Consider the following 11,927-nt stretch of genomic DNA (forward strand, 5'->3'; position numbering starts at 1 on the left):
GGCGGCAGAAATGACTGAAACCATAGCATTAGCTTTGGTCCAGATGGTAAACTTTCAATCCTAAACTCAGATTTGAAACCTGAATATTCAAAGGAGGATTGATTAATGATTTGAAGGGTAATAAAGAAAAAGATAGATGGTTGTATGTTTCAGATAGGCAAATAATAGTGCCTTCTAACATACTATGGAAGTCAGTTTTGGATGAACATAAAAAAACACATTGGGGAGCAGATGCTCTATACAAGCAGCTAAAGAAATAGTAAGCCAAAATTTATACACTACTATAAAATAAGTAACTCAAAGGTGTGAAATCTGTTTAAAAAACAACCCAAATATGTCAAAGAAAATTCAAATTGGAGTTATAAGGAAAGATAATAGTCTGGGGCAACATTAGCAAGTCGATTTTTCTGAACTCCCAAGAAAAGGGAGGTATTGGTACTTATTGGTGTTAATGGACACCTTCTCAGGTTGGCCAGAGGCATTCCCATGCAGAACTAATAAGGCAAGAGAGGTTACCAAAGTGTTATTGAATGAAATCGTTCCCTGATTTGGAGTGCCAACAGCTATTTCATCAGATAGAGGTACTTATTTCTTGTGCACAAGTAATACAGCAAGTCAGTAAAATATTGGGTATAGATTAGCAATTACATATGCTGTATTGGCCTCGAGCTAGTGGACAGGTTAAGAAGATGAATCACTTGATTAAACAACAAATAGCAAAGATTTGTCAGGAAGCATATCTACATTGGTATCAAGCTCTTCCCCTTGCTGTGTTAAGAGCCAAGCCCAGATCTAAAGACAAATCTCAGTCCTTTTGAAATTTTATATGGCAGACCTTATCGATCTCAATTTAAAGAGGAAGACCTGAGCCAATTAGGAGAGAACCATTTATACCAATATGTAGTATCATTGGGAGACAACTGAATAAAATTAATAAGGTAGTTTTGGGGACTAGAGTCAGGGGTCTAGATCAGCCGATTCATCCTTTTAATCCTGGAGATTGGGTATATGTTAAGACTTTTTCAGGTCAACCACTGAAAGAAAAATGGAATGGATCATTCCAGGTGCTGTTGACAACTTTTACTGCAATAAAGATTAAAGAGCAATCCACGTGGATCCATTATTTGCGAGCTGAGAAAGCTCCAACGCCATGGATCTCCCAGGAAGAGGCCCCTCTAAAACTCCAACTCGAAAGACTGTAACTATTTTGCTGAGACAGCTATCATATATCAGAGGGGTACCTCACAAGGCTTGGGAACCCTGTGGGACCATAATACTCACATACAATTGGTAAAAAAGAACAACACTAGCAATAAACGTGAGCGAATGTTGGGTATGCACTAGATTTCCAAGGTATAGTGCTGTTACAAACCTCTCATTGATTGACTTCCCAATTCCCTTCAGTACCACCTGGAATGATCTCTGGAACAACCCCAAAACTCAATTTAAGGAACAGAATGAGAACCCACAAGTTTGGGATACAAAGGTTCCTAAATTGAAAGAGAAAGTTAAATGCATAACAGATCAGAAAGCTACCATTCTGGGTAACTTTTCAGTGGGGAATTATTTCCAGTGTGATTGATACTTCGAACTTCAGCTATGAAAGAAGCACGAAAGCTATAGGGCAAAATCTTAGGAGGTCCCTAAAGGAAAGGGATGGTATTGGCTATGTGGAAATATTGCTAGAAAATTACTACCCCCTTGGTGGACTAGATCATGTACATTAGGAGTAGTTCTTCCACAAATTAAAGTAATGCCTCAATTACATGGAACAGGTTGAGTAAAACTGCCCATAGGGAGACAAAAAAAAATATACCAAACCCTCTAGTACTACGGTCTACGGCCTTTCATTCTTTTGCGAGATAGTTTATTCCTTGGCTGGGAGTCAGTGAACTAGAAAAGGCTATAGTAAATATCTCTAGCGTGATGGAAGAAATTGGAAATGCTACAACTGATGCAATAGGAACATTACACAGGGAAGTTACTGAAATTTCTAAAGCCACCCTTCAAAATAGAATGGCTCTAGACATGATGTTGGCTGCACATGGGGGAGCGTGCACAGTTGTAAATTCTAGTTGTTGTGCATACATAGATGAAACAGAAAAAATAAATGTAGATTTAGGGATAATAAAGCAACAGGTATTTGGCAGGAGATACAAAAGGACAATACTTCCTTAGGCTTTGAAAAAATATGGAACAAGCTTACTTCACAGTTGTCAAACTTTAGATGGTTAAAACAATTACTTGTATTGATTGTAGGGATAGCTGTGATGATTGTAGTAACTTATCAATTCAATGTTGTAACTGCTATTCACGATATAGCAAATTCATTTAAATGAGGGATGGAACTATAAGCACTATACCCTCCAAAGAAAACAGGGGAATGAAAGGGCTCAAACAAATGAATTTCTGACAATCACTGATTAAGACTAAACTGTGATGCATGAAAGCTTTGCTTATGTTTTGCTTCGTCTGTTTCCCAAGGACTCCTCAACTGTTTCCCTAGGCCTCTTTGTCTGTTTAGGTAAGATTAAAACACGCGTTAGGCTCCCTACGTAAATCACTGATAGCAGAGACTCAAGACCTTCAGTGGACACTTGGGCAACTCCTAGAATGTGCAAACTGAGATAAGGGGGACTTGAACAAAAGGACACAGAGACCCTGTAGTAGGGAGGATGATTTTGCTGATTTAGGAAGAGGACACCTGGACTTTACTTCACAGCGCGTGCTCTGGAAAGAAGGTCAGCTAGCGAACACCGTGAAGAAGACTGCTTACTTCTTCCCTCAACCACCGAAGACCCTCACCCTATTTTCACTACGCATGCCCGGACTATGTAAATGACTTCTGGGAGCTTATTATCATAAGACACCCCTTTCCAGAAAATGTAATGAATAGGTATGACTTGTGTGTATGTAAACTGATGTCCCTTGCTAGTTCCTGGGAGCCCTCGTGGTGGAGAATCCCCAGGGCGACTTCAGCGCTGCTTATAAAGAATACCTGCTTAAGAGTAAAAACTCTGCTGTTGAGTCAATGTCTTTGTTTCATCCTGAAGGAGACACTTCCCTGCCACAGGGAACATATGCTCCATGTCGTGGCGGAGGAGCTGGTAGCATCGGCAGAGCTGTTTATTTGCATAATCACTGATTAACACAAATGTCTCGGACAGGCGCCAGCCATCCAGTTGTACGTTCTCGCTCTCTTGCGAGAGGCAGCGCCTGTCTCTACCGCATCCTACAATAACCCAGCACGTGTTGGGGAAACATGCACAGACCATCCCGCTGGCTCCGGTGAGCTGGGCTGCCTGCTCGGAGGTGGGCTGCCCGGTGGAGCCCATCTGGCAGCTCTTTTCTCTGCTCCTGAATTGTATGTGGAGCTTTTCCCCATTCCCAAAGCAGCCAGAAATGTGGGTATAAAATGAAGCGTGAAAAAACCTTCACATCACTCCAAGAGTTGAGGATTTAGGAAAATCATCACATGCTTTAGGGATGCTCAGGATGTTACGCTGTGTGCAGCTGTGGCACTGCATGAGCATCCCCAGGCGATGGCTGCAACAGGGATCCCCTGCGCCCTCCGGGTCAGGGTGCTGCTGGGGCTGCCCGGAGCCCCACCACATCAAGGAGCCACTTCAGATCCTGGAGGTGAACGTACCTTCAAAAACATCAATAAGAAAAGAAAATCCTGGCTTTCCCGCCATGAAACAATATCCCAGGGGAACAAGAAGTCTGCTCTTGGTCTGTCTCCCTTTCTGCCTGGGCTGTGCAGCACTGTCCTGGCCGTTTGGAAGAAGAGTTGCTGCCATCTAGTGAGCCCAGCCACCAGCGCCCTGCCTGCTGAGCACTGCCACACTCATCACACTGCCACACTCATCACACTGCCCGTGCCCATGCTGCCCCCCGGGAGCTGCACTGGCTGCTGGGGACCACCTGGGCATCTCTGGCCATCCCTGGGGGACATTTTCTGCCCGACTCAGAGAGATTGGGTGGTTTTTTTAAACAGCTATTGCATTGCATTTTGCCCCAAACCATACAGCAATTTTTCTGATGGGTTGGTTGAGGGTTTTTCGGAGAGCAGGGGGCAGGCGTGGCACACAGTGGTGCAGGGAATGTCCCTCCCTGCTCACGCAGCCCAAATCCAATCTGGTGACACCATTCTTGGCAGCAAGGTGGCCAGCAGGCTGGCTTGCTTGTAGGGCAATTTGCAACCACACCTGCAGAAAGGCCAGAAGAATTCCTGTTAAAGGGGGTTTTGCACCCCCTGAGGACGAGGAGGGGACAGAGAGGGGGAGCTGGCCAGGGGGCTGCAAGGAATGGTTCTCTACAAGCAAGGTGTCTGCCTTGGCAAAGGCAGCCCAGGGCAGGTCCCTCTGCTGAGCTGTGCCTTCCTCACCTCCCCGACATGAGCGTGGTCAGGGCGGTGGCAGTGCTCCCAGGTCCCTGCCCAGCCCCGCCACAGGCGAGTGTCACCGGGGACCCTGCGTCAGGACGAGCTGCTGCAGCCAGTGCTGGAGACATGGAGCCACCCCCAGCCCAGAGCAGCCTCTCTCCACACCCTGCCTGCTCTGAGGCCTTTGCCTGGGGCTGTCCCTGCCCTGCACCCCTGGGCAGAGCCTGCCCGTGGTCCACTGGGCCCATGCTGCTTGGTGTAAATGTCTGTATCACCAGCCCTCGAGAATGGGGGATGTGGGGATGCTGTTCTGCCCACCAGCCAGGGAAAAGGTGCAGAGAAAAACCCCCTTCTTGGAAACACAGTGCCCCTGGGGCTCATGCTCAGGGCTGGTACAGTGCACAAATGGTGTTCGGCCAATGAGACTGAACCAAGGGGCTGGTTACTGCACCATGAGCCAAAAAATCCCCCTCCCTACCAAGCCCCCGCACTGGTCTCAGCCCTATCCGCAGACCCCAGTGGGGTCCCATTACCCCAAGCATCCCTCCAAGGGCACCCCTGGCCCCAGCCCAGTGCAGCCCTGTGTATATACGTGGCCATAGGTTTGGGCAGTGCCCAGAAAACCTGTGCTGACTTTATCCTTTTTCTGACAGAGCTATAAATAACCCAGCTGGGCAGCGGGATGCAAAACTCTGCCGGGGCCAAAATAAGCTGAGTTGGGTCGCTGAGGAATTACAATTACCTGCTCAAGAGACTCCAAGTGCATCAGGAACTGCCCAGGCGTGAGGCCCCGCTGGCCAGACTCTAAAAAAACCTCAAATAATATTAGGGACCAAGCAAGCCAGAGACACCCGTGGGTGCCCACATCACCGGTGACACCAGGAGTGGGTATTATTAGCCCCTGTCCCAAGACGGGCTGTTTGGGGGCAGAGACTGCCACGCTTCTGTGCCCACAGCTCTAGGCACTCAGCCCTGCCCAGGCAGCCAAAAAGACTGTGGAAAATTGAGTTTCCTTTTTTTTTTTTTCCTTTTCCTTAAAACAAGAAAAACAAGTTGAAAATAAGCTCACTCCTGGCAAGCTCCAGACTCCCTGCAGCCCAGGGAAGGACTGAGCCCAGGGGCCAGCAGCATCCTGCTGGGATGCAGGGCTGGACCACTGCCCCAGGGCTGCAGCTGGAGTTTGGTGGCCAGATTAGGGGTGCTGGGTCAGTGCTGGACATGGGTCCCCGCAGCCAGCCCCATGCTGCAGCGCTGCTGGGGGGTCTGGGGAGCACAGCTAGCAGGGGCAGGATGGAGGGAGCTGGCAATCTGCTTTCATCCCACTCTCAAAAGAAACACACGGATAGTTTTCTCAGGGTTCACTGAGGAAGGAAAATAGATTTTTAAAAAGCTTAAATAAACAACTGAACTTGAAAAACACAGGCCTGATTTCCATGCACCGTTGCTGTAATTAGGCATGCAAACCAGGCAGACAGTTATGGATCAGCACTGAGAAAGAAATGACTGGGTGCAGCTCCCTCCCCACGAGCCCAGCAAGGACTCAGTGTCTGTGGAGCCGCCGGCGGAGGAGCTGAGCTGCACCCCTGGGTGCTCATCCACAGCCCCAGGGCTGTTGGGCTCGGGGTACCCCGGTGTGGCTTTGCCCAGAGCACCGCGGGGAGGGAGCAGGTGGCACCGTGCACGGGGCGTGCTGGCACCCTGGCTGCACGGTCACGCTGGCTGCAAGCACCCTCGTGTGCCCTGACCTGTTAAATCTGTTAAATCTGGCCTCCTGCCCTGCCTGGTTTGGGCTGGGACAGCTTGGGAATGAAGCCCCAAACTCCCCCATCAGTGCCCCTCACCTCTGCACCAGGCCTGGCCAGGACAGCCCGCTGAGGCTGGTCTCTGCGAAGGGACTGGGATGTGGGGATGGGCACCAGGCTCTGCCAGGACAGCAGCTGGAAGGAGAAGCAGCATCTGGAGGGCTTCGCCCCGCAGCGATGTGTCCTTGCTCCCTGCAACCAGAACGGAGACCTGGCCCCACAGCACTGGGATTTCAGGGTGCGAGCTGAGCAGCGGACACAGGCTGGCAACAAAAGAAGACAGAGGGAATGAATTGCTACGGCTTTGATTTGTGAGCACAGCTCAGGCCAGCACAAACCCATTCCCAGAGAGGCCCTGGGAACCTCCCGGAGGAGTGGGGCTGGGAGCTGCCTGCCTGTCCCTGCCTGAGCCAGTCCCTGCGGGAGGGGCTCAGCCCTGCCAGAGCCAGGCAAGGGTGCAGGGGAGCAGCGCGGGGGCTTTAGCCCTTCGCACACCCACTCTGCACAGGGATGCTCAGCATGGGCCTCGCCTGCCAGACCCGTGTGGGGCTGATGTGAGGCCCCTGGCACACCGTTTGTGGGGGACTGTCCATCCCAGCCCTGCACACAGGGGCTGCCAGGAGTTGCCTGCCTGACTGGGAGCAAAGGGAGCAGCCCTCGCCACTGCCCCCCCCGCTGAGCCCCAAACCAGCACCCAGCAAGGGAGCTCACAGGGTCTCCCACACACAGGATGAGGCACCACAGGGGCAGAAGAAAAGATACTTCATTAAAGCCACTCCAGCATATGGATTTGCTTTTTGCCCTGGGGTGCACAACCAGGAGCGTGGCTCCGGGAGAGGAGTCCGTCCCCCCCGACCATGGCTCCCAGGGAAGCTGGGGACGCAGCCAGGGTTTGTCCCCCCACCACCGCCCAGCGTCACCAGCGCCCCGGGCTGCCTTTGCGGGTGTGCATGGTCACCATCCCCTCACACCCCACTGACAGCTGACACGTGTGCGTGCACGCAGCCCCCCGGGGGGAGTGGGCAGGTTTGAAGGGCTCTTTGTTCCCTCGTGTAATTATACCCGAGCGGGGGAATAGAAACGTGCTGAAAACCCCTCGCTGGACCTTTCTGACAGGAGCCGGGGCGCTCGGCTGCACAGTGGCCCCATTGTTCCCTCCCGCATGCCTGGGGCAGCCGGCCCACCTCCCACCTCCTGCACCCCCCGCTTCCCCAAAATAACCAGCCTGTGATTAAAAACCGGGTCTTTTCCCTCTGCAACATCAATACTGGGCAAAACGCCCCGAGGGTCCCCCCTGCCCAGGGCCGGCAGGGCGAGCTGGCAGCAAGGGCAGTGCCCGCAGGTGAGCTGGTGCCTTTGGGCACTGGGGGCACCCCCAGCACCCCAGGCCCTCACGCCAGCCTGGCTGGGCAGAGCCATGGGGACATCTGCACTTGTGTCCATCCCTGCCCGTGCCAAACCCCATGGAGATCTGGGGACACCCAGTCCTTGCCCTGCCCCTTGCAGAAACGCTCCCGCCCTCAGGATGCAGAGCAGCAATGGACTTGTGGCTGCAGCAAACTGGTTTCCAACAATGAACTGGGTGTTGGTGGTATGGCTGCTCACCGGGGCAGTGGCAGGGGACAGCATGCCAGCCTGCTCCTCATGCTGGTCCTGGCAGGTTGCCTTTCAAATTTAGGCAGCCCCAAGCTCTCGCTCTGCTTTCAGGCTGTGCTTCTCCCCAAGCCTGCTGCAAGGAGATGTGCTCAAAGGGGGCCCGGCCATCATCTTCCTGGTAGCCCCAGGAAAGGATCAAGGAGAGGACCAGGGTTTTGGATCACCTTTGCCAAGGATGGATTGCAAAACAAACCTGCAATGAGTCCAACAGCTTCAGTAGCCTTGGTGGCCAGATCTTGCACAAGCATTGCCCAGGCTAAGGACAGGCAGGGACTGGCTGCTGGCAGATGCTCAGCATCCTGCACATCTCGCTGTCTTGGCCACACAGGCGAGCACCTGGGACAAGGGGCCACCAGACACAGGGGAGCATCCCATCCCTGCAGCCAAATGGAGATGCACCCACAGGGCTCAGGAGAGCCCCACTCGGCTTCCCTCCCGTGGCAAAGCACACACCGGGGAGGCTGAGCCGAGCCACCATCCCTGCCCCGGAGATCCCCAGGAGTTGGGGCTCCACACCGAGCCACCACCGCCCCCTGCCCTGAGGCTGGGGGTGCTACTGGGAGCCAGGCTGGCTCCACCACACCCTCTGCGATGCTCAGAGCAGCTCTCGCAGGTCCGGGCTTGCCAGTGACTCTGGGGACACGGCACCCAGAGCTGCGAATGCAACAGCTCATCGCAGTGTGCTGGTACCAGGCCAGGACAAGCGGGGGGGGGCTGGGGGAGCTGCGGGGGCTGCCAGCACCCACTGCCCCACAGCCCAGCGGGACCCCCATGCTGGGTGGTGGGTTCCTCCATGAAGCAGGCTGGCTGGACCCCCAAGTCCCTCTCTGAGCAGGGCAGCCCTGGCCGCCCCGTGCTCGGCACAGCCGTGGGTGGATTTTCTCGGCTGAGCTCCCAGACGGGCAGGAGCTGCTCCCCCCTTCCCCACCATCGAGCTCTGCCTCCTCTCACTGCATCAGTCAGGCACACCTTTGCCGCAGTGACCCCGTGTTATTAAGTTTAATCTGTTCCCAAGACAAATGCATCGTTACAGCTTTTCCCACCCACACTTTTCCCAAGCCACCAATATTTTAGCATGGCAGGAGAAATTCCTGCCCCTTCTGATTTCCATACAGGGACAGGGGATCTGCATCTTCATCTGCTCTGCTGGGGAAAGAGAGAAGGGAAGGGCCCATCCCCGTGGCGCTGGGGCAGGAGGGGGGTGCTGGTGACCCGGGTCTCTCCCTGCGTGGGCTGCAGTGTGAAGGCACAGCATGGTCTGATCATCTCCAGACGCAAAACGAAGCGGATCCTTACATCGGGGTGCAAGGCGGGTGCTGTCAGGGAGCTGAAGCCTTTCCCAGCCCTGCTCACCCACCGTGGCTCAGGGGTGACTTGGGCACTGGGTGAGCTCCTGGGACGCAGCCCTGGGCTCCTGAAACACACAGCCCACAGGCACGTGGGGAAAACCAGGTGAGCACCTCGCCAGCCCTTGCTCAGCCTGAGCACCTCCTGCCACACAGGCACTCTGGGGGTCCCCCTTCCCCCGGGGCTCATGCTGCACCCCCCACCCTCCCCAGCTAACCAGCCGCTATGGGTGACCGTCCTTGGTCTGCTGCAGTGTCCAGCCATGTGCTGCTCCTCCCCATGGCAAAGCCTCACAAAGGCTCTTTTAATGCCTTTTGCAGGGAAATGGTATTTCCCTGTGGGTCCCAGATGCCTTTCAGAGCCCAGGCCACCTCTATAAAGCTGCCCATGAGCTTTGGCTGCAAGGAAAAGTGACATAGCTAATGCTTCTATAATGCTTTCTCTGAATCCTCCATGAAAGGAGCACAAACCTCGGCTGGGGAGCACCCCGGGGAAGCACTTGCTCCTGTCTGAGGGTTCAGGAGCTGGTGGCACCTCCAGGTGAAAAGCTGTGTTGGTCCCTCCTCCCTGAGCCCTTAGCTGCATTGAGGGAGGGGAGAGGGGAGGGGAGGGGAGAGGGGAGAGGGCAAAGGGGGGGGGAAATAAGGAAAAAGAAAAAAAAAAGACCGTTAGCGGCCGGCTGGGTTTCCTAACACTATTAGCATGGCTGCAATTCACAGCCCTGTGTCCGAGAGCGCTGCTTGCCGAGGAATTCCCACCCGCGGCGGGGTGCCACGGCCGGGCAGCCTGTACTTAGCAGAGACAGACACCCCCCACCCCCCCACCCCCCACCCCCCGCCCGAAGAATCCGCTGCCCGGTGGGAGCCGCGGGGGGGCGAGGGCAGAGCACGGGCAGCGGGCGGGGCCCGGCCGTGCCGGGAGGGGCTCGCCCAGGAGGTGGCAGTAGACACAAGGCGAGCGGGCGAGGACGGGCCCCGGAGCAGTGCGGGGCGGGGGGGATGTCACGCGTGGGCCGGGGGTGCTCGGCCGCGGGGCTCTGCGAGGGCTGGGGACAGGCAGGGGAGCATGGGCAGGGAGACCAGGCAGGCAGCGGCAGTGCAGAGCTGGCAGGGAACTCCCAGGACAGCGCTGCTACACCCAAAAGTGCCAGTGCTGGTCAGAAAAGCCCCCCTCCTCATCCGCGGGTGGTGGCTGCCAGCCTGCGCGGGCGATGCGGCTCCACCACACAGCCGGGAGCATCCCAGCCCTCCTGTTCCTCCGAGTCTGTCCAAAACCCAACCCCGAAGGAGGCACTTCGGTACACGCGACAGGCTTGGCCCCCCCAAAAGCACCAGAACTTTGGGCAGCACCACCTGCTCCGGAGCTGGCACGGAGCAAAATGGGACAGAGCAGGGCGAAGGAGCAGCCGAGAGGTTTGAGCCCCAACGAGAGGAACATCCCTGCAGCGATGGGTCAGCTGTGCCCAGCAATGTTAGCACCCGGCAGGGCCCAGCCCCAGGGACAAGCCGCCCCGTCACCTCCTGCACAGCCTCAGCTCCTCTGGGCAACTGGGGCCCCCCCATCCCCTGGGCTCTCCCTGCTCGCCCTGTCTGCAGCCTTGGGCACCCCACTCAGGACCCGGGGGCTGGGGGATGCTCATGAGAAATGCCGTGTCTCCAGGGAGCAGGGTGGGTGTCCTGCCCGGAGAGGCGGGTACCCTGTGCCCCTCCAGAGGGTTAGGTGTGGTGGGGACAGGCACCACTACCCCCACCACTATTGCACACCATCACCATGGCCTATTTCAGCACCTCTCTGGCACGCAGCACAGCACCCACGCCAGTGCCACGGCTCACCCTGCAAGACAAGGGACCCAAACACCCATGAACTCCATCTCAAAGCCCTCCTGGAAGCCATAAAATAAAGTGGAGCAGCTTCTTCTTCCAGCTCCTCCACTCATTCCCCAGAGCCCCTCCTGCCAGGGAGCACTGGGGAAGGGCAGACCTGCCCCTGGCCGCTCGGTCACATCAGTCCCTGGGAGGGTTCCAGCTATTTTCAAGCCAGGTAAAGCAGATCCTCAGGGTTTTGGTTTTAAAACCAGAGCAGTGCAAGAGGAGAAACAACCAAGTATCATCTCTGGGGTCAGAGCTGAAGACCAGGAATTCAGGAGGTGTTACTGCGAGTTGCCCCTCAGCTAACAGCAGATACAGGCGGGCTGGCCGGGGAGGGCAGAGGGAATGGTGACAAACCCATCCCAGGCACCGCAGCTCTGCAAGGACGGGCAGGCAGCCAGGCTTGTGCTCCGGGGATTCGCAGAGTACATTTGCAAAAACAAGGCGCTTTTACGCCGAGGGCGGTTTTGGAAAGTACACAGGATTCTTCCAACCGAGAGATGAAGCCCAGGAGAGAAAGAAAAAAAAAAACCAACCAAAAAAGACAAACATACGTTGTTCCAAGAAGCGTGTCCAAGAACCTGTCACAGCTGCACGAGGCACAAGAACATGAGGATCACAGACATACGTCACCAATTTACCGACAAACAGCGGCTCCCATGAAGGGAAGGGTCAGCCCTGGGAGCACATGGCTCCGCTTTGCTCAGTACTAGAAGCAGATTCTCAGAGGACCTTTGAGAGCACACAGTGACAGAGCAGGCAACAAAAAGGAGACCAAGTGTTTGCTACTCCCTCACCCCTGAGGGAGACTGTGTACTAGTCCCAATTTTTTCCTCCATCCCTGCTAATCTTAGCCACCTGGAGTAGCAG

Source organism: Strix aluco, chromosome 17 (assembly GCF_031877795.1).
Source record: "Strix aluco isolate bStrAlu1 chromosome 17, bStrAlu1.hap1, whole genome shotgun sequence".
Lineage (NCBI taxonomy): Eukaryota > Metazoa > Chordata > Aves > Strigiformes > Strigidae > Strix > Strix aluco.